Genomic DNA, 9,805 nt, shown 5'->3' with positions numbered 1-9,805 from the left:
GGAGCGCCGCCGCTGTTGACTGTCTCTGTTTAACGACCCGAGTCCCAAAGACTCGTGACACATTTTCCTCGAGTCGCCCGTAGGTCTCGAGGATTGGGGCGCCTTATCGATTGAGGAGAGAGTTTACAATATCGGTTGATGATATTTATAACATGCAACACACTAACAGTACTTCCGACACAAATCACTCCCTTACGATTCAGGGGAGGGACGAACCTTTTAACGGAATATCAGAGTGTCTGCCCTTCATATGACATTGTACAATAGGCAGGAAAACTCTCGGAAACACTGACGCATTAATCAGAACGAGCGAAGCCGTAAGTTTAACAAAGAGGAGTGAGTGTACAGCGCATTCGAAAACCTTATATTTGTCCTTCAATCATAAACTTAAGTGAAGTGTGTGTATGTGTGTGTGTGTGTGTGTGTGTGTGTGTGTGTGTGTGTGTCACTGATCAATATGTCTGAGCTTCAACACTTGCATCACAACACAAGTGTCAAACATAAACGTCCTGTATTACAATTAAAGGTTGCATGTATGACCTTTGCTTCTTGATCTGTGTCTGTCTCTCTCAGAACCTCCTCCCTCTTCTATATTTCCAAATCATTCCGCTTTCTCATTTTCTTCAGTTTACAGTCACAGAATATTTCCCAAACTCCCGTCCGTCCTCACCTACTCTCTTTAATCCGACCTTCACTACCTCCTTTCCCTTCCCACTTTCACTCTCCTATTCTGTCTTCAGTTAATTGCCGAAGAAGATTCACCAATACCCAAGAAAATGTAACCGGAAAAGAGTGAAGACGAGCGAAATAGGAAATTAGGTGTTTTCGCCCGGCAGAAAACGAGGTGCTGGAAGAACTAAGAACTAATAAGACACTGAAAATGGAGTTTCTTTCTCGCTGACTAATGGAGGAGTTTTCGCTGGGAGAAAATTATTAGAGAGAAAGCATTTGAGGCACTCGTAGTCCAGGTGGCGGAACGGGGAAAAGAGGATAGGTTATGGCACACACACACACACACACACACACACACACACACACACACACTCAGATACTCCCCTCACCGCTCTCTCTCTCTCTCTCTCTCTCTCTCTCTCTCTCTCTCTCTCTCTCTCTCTCTCTCTTCTTTGTTACTAAATTTCAACGAGAAGAGAGAGAGAGAGAGAGAGAGAGAGAGAGAGAGAGAGAGAGAGAGAGAGAGAGAGAGAGAGAGAGAGAGAGAGAGAGAGAGAGAGAGAGGAACGAAGAAACATGCCAGTCGATTTAAATGGTAGTTTCAGAAACATATCTACATTCTACAAGTAATTCAATCACCAAGAGTCACCTGGACAAACCATACTACAAACACAACGACAAACACCTCAACACTCACCCTGAACACCCACGGCTTGCAATTCTAAGGCAACGCACATTAGAGAAACAAAACACAGTCACCAACACCGCGATAAGGGAGTGATGGAAAGTCAAGATAGAGATAGGAATGGATATGGAATAGAGAAGATAAAAGAAAGCAGAAGAGACAGAAAGTAAAGATAGGCAGAGGAGTAAACAAATGACAGATGAAGATAAGGAAACAACATAATATACTACTTTCTCATTTTTTCAAACAATATCTTTTCACAACCGTGTGTGTGTGTGTGTGTGTGTGTGTGTGTGTGTGTGTGTGTGTGTGTGTGTGTGTATTTACATAATAAAGACAAACAAACTGCGAAACACAGTTTTCTGTTAACTAGACATTCCCTTTGTTAAAGAAACGGTCTCGGCCGGACGGTGTTGCAAGAGGAGTTTTTCGATGCTAAATCCTCGGTCGGGAGTCCATTCGGTTTTCCATCCTAGAATTATTGACAACCTCGGGTCATCAACATTAATTCAGTTAATCCAATATTAAAATTATCATCGTCTTGGCAATTTGTGAAGAGCCAGACAGTTTTCCCGCTGGGGACGGGGTCGAGGGGGAAGCCTCGGGCCCCCTCACGGCAAAGACGGAGTTACTGAGGGGCCTTGAGGAGGTCCACGGCCCCTGCAGGCGGTCCGAGGAGGCAGCCAACACTAAATGCCCTCAATATTTACATTGCCCTAACCTTGATCACGATTTTGAGGAGGGATACACGTAAAGTACTGAGTGAAGACGAGTCACGGGCACACTTTGAGGAAGAAGTTACCCTCAAATAAAAAGGTCAAGACGTTTGAAACAGAAGTTATTAACGAAAAACTTGGTTATTAAGGACAACTGAAACTGACGTCAAGCCCTCCATTGCGTCTTGACCTTCAAAACAAAAGTTGATGTTGATGAAGGTGAAGAAACGGGAGAAAAACCGTCAACCCAGCCTCTTGGGGGGCAAGCCAGCCCAACTAAGAGCCGGTCCCAAGCCCGGAAAAATGGGGAGGGTTGCTGACCCTGGCTTGACTGTCAGGGTGGGATGCTGACCTTGGCTTAATGCCACGGTGGGATAATGAATGCTGACCTTGGCTTAATTGCCAGGGTGGGATGCTGACCTTGGCTTAATTGTCAGGGTGGGATGCTGACCTTGGCTTAATGCCAGGGTGGGATAATGAATGCTGACCTTGGCTTAATTGCCAGGGTGGGATGCTGACCTTGGCTTAATTGTCAGGGTGGGATGCTGACCTTGGCTTAATGCCAGGGTGGGATAATGAATGCTGACCTTGGCTTAATTGCCAGGGTGGGATGCTGACCTTGGCTAAATTGCCAGGGTGGGATGCTGACCTTGACTTAATGCCAGGGTGGGATAATGAATGCTGACCTTGGCTAAATTGCCAGGGTGGGATGCTAACCTTGGATGGATTGCCAGGGTGGGATGCTGACCTTGGCTAAATTGCCAAGGTGGGATGTTAACCTTGGATTGATTGCCCGGGTGACATAATGAATGCTCAGAAGAGGAGGAAGCCTCTAATGACACTGCCGCAGAAGAGGAGGAAGCCTCTAATGACACTGACGCAGAAGAGGAGGAAGCCTCTGATGACACTGACGCAGAAGAGGAGGAAGCCTCTGATGACACTGCCGCAGAAGAGGAGGAAGCCTCTAATGACACTGACGCAGAAGAGGAAGAAGCCTCTAATGACACTGACGCAGAAGAGGAGGAAGCCTCTAATGACACTGACGCAGAAGAGGAGAAAGCCTCTAATGTCACTGACGCAGAAGAGGAGGAAGCCTCTAATGTCACTGACGCAGAAGAGGAGGGACACTGACGCAAAAGAGGAGGAAGCCTCTGATGACACTGCCGCAAGAGAGGAGGACCCCGAGCTAGTATGTGGCAGAAGCAGGACCCCTCCGGAGAATGAGGAAGTGACCCGTGGCAACGCACAGGAAAGGGATAATATAGAGGAAAGGATATAAAGCAAGGATAATATCGAGGAAAGAACGTAAAGAAAGTATAATGCGAGAGGGGCAGAAAGGAATCAACTTTTAGAAACAAAGGAAAAGTTTAGGTTAATCAACAAAGGAATCAACTTTAAGAAACAAAGGAAAAGTTTAGGTTTATCAACAAAGGAATCAACTTTCAGGAAACAAACAAAGGAAAAAGTTTAGTTTCATCGACAAAGGAATCAACATTAAGAAAACAAACAAAGGAGAAAGTTTAGTTTTATCGACAAAGGAATCAACTTTTAGGGAACAAAGGAGAAGTTTAGGTTTATCGACAAAGGAGTCAACTTTAAGAAACAAAGAAAAATGTTTAGTTTCATCGACAAAGGAATCAACTTATACAAACAAAAGAAAAGCTTAGGTTCATCAACAAAGGAATCAACTTTTAGAAACAAAGAAAGGATTTTTCAGTTTTTGCGTTAGTTTAGTTTTATCGAAAAAGGAATTAACTTTTAGAAAACAAAGAAAGGAAATTAATAGTTTTCGTTGGTTTAGTTTTACTGAAAAAATAATCAGCTTTTTAGAAATCAAAAGAGTATATTAAAGAGCTGTTGCATTGATTTAGTTTTGAGAAATGAATCGACATTTTAAGAAATAAGGAAAAAATATCATCGGTTTTGCGTTGTGTTACTTTTATCGACGAAGGGAATTGACTCTTTGTAAGCATTGAAAGGACTGTTGAGTTTCTGCGTGTCCCCGCAACACGTGTTGGGGGTGACGATGTGTTATCGCCGGAGAGGGTAAACAATATTTTCACCGTCTTTCCGCTCGTCTTTCAGTTTGTCTATTAACATATCTCATAAATGGATTTGAATACAGAATTACTACAGTCGGTTCAAACGAAGTTTCTCTGGAGAAGAGGCGGCCTTTGTCTAATCTCTCCTGATTGGCTGCCTTTCTCTGGCTCTCATGGAGGTTGTCTTTTCTTCCATGTTCCCTTTTGTAATATATTATACTGTCTTGTCCGGTCTTCAAATACCTTCTGGATTTTTCCCTTCTCCTCCCTTCCACATTTAACTCATATCAGTCCCTTTCATTCTCTACGCCTTCCTTTCTTTCATTTTCTACATATCTCCCCTTTCCATGCCCCTCTTCTGCTTTCTCAGTACTCGCACATCCAATAAACCTCCTTACCTTCCTCCGTATCCTCATTTAGTTTCCTCACCTCTCTTTATCTCATCTCGTAGTCGTCATCCCTCTCTTTCCTCCTCCTCGTCAACACATTCTCCCGCGAAGTAAATGGTCTCCGTGTACTCGTATATTTCTTTTTCGTCTACCCATTCACGGGATACTTACTGCTGCCTATTTTTCTTAACACACATTCCCTTATTTTTCAGCGTCACCATTTTTCTCCGCAGCACGAAGGCGAGAGAGAAAATTGGGTAATGTTTAAAGCATCGTGCGGTGTTTTGATGCAGCTGTGGGTAGGGTTGAGGAAGGGAGAGGAAGAGGAGGAGGAGCAATAGGAGAAGCAGGGGGAGGAAGAGGATGGGGAAGAAGAGGAGGAGGAGCAGGAGAGGAAGAAAAGGTTAACAGATGGGTATAATTAAGAAACTATATATGTGTTGTTGTTGTTGTTGTTGTTGTTGTTGTTGCTGTTAACTTCACCAGCACAACCACCAGCACCACCACTGTCACCATCGCCACCTATTATCGCCACCACAATAACAATCCCCTCCACCATCACCACCACCTCTATAACCATCACCTTTACCACCACCTCCACCACCACCATCACTATCACAATCGCCACCTTTGTCCTTTGTAATGCTTCACTTCCAAGAATTTGATCCGCCATGATAGAGCACGCACACTTCCTACTTGCTCTCTCTCTCTCTCTCTCTCTCTCTCTCTCTCTCTCTCTCTCTCTCTCTCTCTCTCTCATTAGAAAGCAGGACAAGAAAAAATCCACTCTAAACTCTCCTTCTCCCGTGTTTGGCGTGCTGGAGTGAGCCAAATGCCGTATTAATACACACACACACACACACACACACACACACACACACCTCGCCCACCTGAGGAGTTTTCTTTGTCCATCACTCGCCACCTTTAATTTTCCACCGACCGCGAATTGCACTTTGGAGTCATAAATCTTCGTCTAACTTTTTATTCCTCTTGCGTTTATCTTCTCTTAAACGCTTCGGTCTCTCGGCGCACACCGTGAAATGTTAGAGTGAAGTGCAAACCTTCGTCGCCCACTATTGTGTTATTTAACTTTTTATATAAAAACATAAAGAGCTTCCTGGACAGTTTATAATAGCTATTTCCAAAGGCCACAAAGGAGTCTCGTTGGGCTCCCATGCGTGTTTTTCACGTTCCTGGTGCAAGTCTTGTTTTTCTGCCTTAAATTGCTATTAAGACGTTGGGTACATCACGCCAGTATGTTTTGTCTTTCCTTGTCATTATCTACGTCCCTGAACTTACTTAATTTGCGACCCATAATTATATTCTCGTCATAATTTCTCAGCGATGTCAAGGCAGGGGAATGACCGAACAGCCTCGCAGGACAAGAGTGGCGCATGAGCCGCGTCCGACTTTGAGGTTACTTCCTCGTCACTCCCAGCATGTCACACTCCTGTCACGTCTTCACGCAATGATGAAAATCGAACCTTTTTCCCTCCACACACCACATAGGGAAGGTACTTGATTGCTTCACGATAACAATCGATTCATGAAAATAGGTAAAAAACAAGACTCAAAGGAGTTAAAAATGTATATTTGACCTTGCCGGGTGGGGAGCCGCGCCTGATGTATCCCGGACGAAGGCCGCGGCTCTTCCACTTCCTGCTCGTTAAGTTAGTGAGAAAACCTTGTCTGTCCTTGTTTTGGTTAATTCAATGTCTAGAAAATCATTTTCTTTCCGATAAATTTTCCATAATTTTAGTCTTTCCATTATTTTCTTAGTACATGGATACTGTTTTTCCTTAATTTTAAGAGACGATACAAATTACACATTGGAAACCGTTAACTTATCCTTGACCTCCGGGAGACTCCACTCGCCCAAAGAGTGATTTCAGGGAATAACAGGAATCTTGAGCAGGCCAAAAGCCTTTCAAGCCTGGCTGATCTAAGACAACTTTCAACGAACAGAAATCTCTTTTCTTGGATATTTCCTTCCCATCGGGAGATTTTTTTTTTTTACAATTCTTAATATTACTATTTGTAATACCAAGAGAAAATCTGTGCATTTCCTGGCCAAGATTCCGTTTACACATTCACCAGCGCCGTGACTTCTTCAAAAGAGCCTCGTTAGACATCATGATTCTGAGCAAACATTGCTGTGGCTTACAGAAGCATGTTCTGCCTAGTAATTCGCCAAACAATTCAAATAGTTAGTGTGTGTGTGTGTGTGTGTGTGTGTGTGTGTGTGTGTGTGTGTGTGTGTGTGTGTGTGTGTGTGTGTGTGTGTGGACCAGTCCTCCAGTGAATTGCATAATACTGAAATAGCTATGAGAACTTGTGACTCTAGGCAATGATGAACAATTTCGAATGGTGGTGGGTGCAGTTTCTTCCTCCATTACTTCAAGTAACGCTCGACTTGTTTTCCGTCAGCGTTACTTACCAGTCAATGAACCATTACGTCACTCGTTCGCCCACTGTGGCTGCGTCGCTGTTGTTCTGAGCATCGATCACATTCTTCTCGTCGCCATCCATTCAGGAGCGTTGTGTGGATGCATTTCTATCGACCCGGAACGGAAGAATAACTGAAAGGCCTGCGTGGTGGGGCTTACAAAATCAAATCTTCCATTGTTTACCACATCGATCGTGTTCACCTGATACACAGTACGGGCACGGCACGGCACGGCACGCGGCACGCGGCAGGGGCGGGGCGGGCCGAAGCTTCGCAGCTTTTCTGTCCTCATTCGGACAGCTTTCGATAAATAATTAGTGATCGTACGAGCAACCTTAAACACCAGTTGATTGAATTGCACCTCGTAAATGCACCTGAGTTTTCCACGTTCTCTCTCCGAAATAAAGGTCGTGAGGACCGATTACAGGCGGCTCACCTTTTCCATTTACTTTCCTCCTTCCGTCGGCGGGATCCACACTGCCGGGCGGACTCATCTGCACACTTGGCCACAATGAAAGCGGCGGAGTAATGGAAAACATGGAGAGGCGGATTACGAAATACTCGCGTTAAAAGGAATAAACATTTGACGGAGGGGAGGACAGAAGCGCCGCCACTCCCACTCCAGTCCGGATGTGCCTCGAAAAAAGCAAACTGCCGGGCCTTGCCTCAACGAGAGCGCACGCAGGCAGACAACGAACGCTTCTGATAGCGAGTGCTCCTGTGAAGTCCGCTCGCGTGGAATTTGTACCCATGACACAGCGGGCCAGTTTGTTGGACGGCAGGCGTATGAAGAGTCACCACGGTGTTGGTGGTTGTTGATGGCATACAGTTCTACTGGGTCCCGTGCTGGGGCTGCATGATGTTGATTGTGGATAATGTGATGATTATGGCAATGATGGATGCAGGAAACATCCGAGAAGAGCGTTAAAGCATCCTGGTGATAAATAACTGCCTGGAGAAAAAAGATGTAGTACTTGGAAACAGTAACACTTTCCTGTGCCCCTACCTCCGAAGAAGAAATTCACGTTACTAAAGACGCAGCAAAAAGCACGGACACGTGTCTAGACGGTGTCCGGAAGAAAGGAGAGGGGGGGCCTCTCCTTTCTTCCGGACACCGTCTAGACACGTGTCCGTGCTTTTTGCTGCGTCTTTAGTAACGTGAATTTCTTCTTGATCACTAAATTTTGCTCACCAAGTGTATACGCGCGGACGGACCTGTAAAATTAACCAGGGTCTGAGCACGTGCAGGGCAGAGAAAACTTTTGGGGCGCATTTAACCCATCTGTGGGTACTGCTGGGACCAAACACCGATCACTCCCATCCCTCTTGCTTAAAAGGGGACAGTAGCCGTTTCTTGTCAGCAGAATAAGATCTTACGCCTGGTCGCTTCCTCCCTTCCTCCCTGCCCGTCAACTTCCACCGTGGTTGTTGTTTGTTTCTTGGTTTGTTTCTTTACTTGATTGTTTGAGTGTGTACGCATATTTCTTTACTATATGCTTGTGTGTTTGTCCGTCTGTTTGATCCCTTGTGTGTGTGTGTGTGTGTGTGTGTGTGTGTGTGTGTGTGTTCTCCCCGTCCACTGCACATGATGGAGGTCGGGGTGAAGCTCGTGAATATCGGCCACGAATCACCGGTCGAGGAGGCAACAGATAAAAGAAGTAGATAAAAAGAGAGCATGAACAATGGCGAGGAGGAGGAGGAGAAGAATGAGAAGGAGGAGGAGGAGGAGGAGGAGGAGGAGGAGGAGGAGGAGGAGGAAGAAGAAGAGGACGAGGATGAGGAGAGGCAGAAAGACGAGGAAGAGGGGGAGTAAGAGGAAAACTAGACGAAGAGGAGGCGGAGGAGGAGGATGTCTGCTCTTTATTCTCTTCCTCTGCCTTCTCCTGCTTTTCTTCACTCCTCTTCTTTCCTGTCAAATCATGTCCTACCCAGACTTCTCCTCTCCTCATCATCTTCCTCTCAGTTTCTCGCATATCTCCTCTCTCCCTCTTTCATCTCCTGTCTTTTTTTTATTCATCGCCATGCCGGACGGACAAGAGCCAAAGAACCTCTGAACAGGGACGCCAAAGAGAATATCGTAAAACAAGTCTTAACTAAAAAAGAAAAAGGATTGGCAAGATAAGTAGCATTCTTTGTTAACGTTACTTTGGAAGCTCACGAGAAGAAGTGATGAGTTGTTTTTTTTCCTGTTTTTTCTCCTACTTTTTCAGCTATTTGTGTTTGTATTTGATTGTCACCTCCTCTCTCTCTCTCTCTCTCTCTCTCTCTCTCTCTCTCTCTCTCTCAATCAACCTGCGAATCAAATATTTAAACGTGCAACATCCACTTATATTTACAGACAATATGTGTGCTCCTGAATGAACACACACACACACACACACACACACACACACACACATGCTTCCACGAAATTTAGCTTCCATTAATCATGCAAACTTCAACATGCCTTTCAGATAGCAATGCCCCTTGAATGGAGTTTATGCACCGAATGAATAACAGATCACGCGGATCCGTCAGCGTGATTCAAGAGGTAACGTCAGGAAGATTAACTATATGATTTGAATTTTAAGTTGCCTCTTTCAAATGGCAGGAAAACTGAAGGAAAGTGAACGAGTTATTTTGCCTAAGAGTGATCATTAAACGTTTTTTTTGTTTTTATTGACCCAGTTTGTGTGTGTGTGTGTGTGTGTGTGTGTGTGTGTGTGTGGGTGGGTGGGTGGGTGGGTGTGTGTGCAGAATATATATCATGGGACTATAAAGCACAGGACTAGAGCAATATATGTACAAATACACCTTAGAACGAACTGATAAGGACACAGGTATACACACACAGACACATCCATCTATACATATAT

This window comes from Eriocheir sinensis, chromosome 31 (genome assembly GCF_024679095.1).
Source record: "Eriocheir sinensis breed Jianghai 21 chromosome 31, ASM2467909v1, whole genome shotgun sequence".
Classification (NCBI taxonomy): domain Eukaryota; kingdom Metazoa; phylum Arthropoda; class Malacostraca; order Decapoda; family Varunidae; genus Eriocheir; species Eriocheir sinensis.
This window is presented reverse-complemented; position numbering follows the sequence as displayed.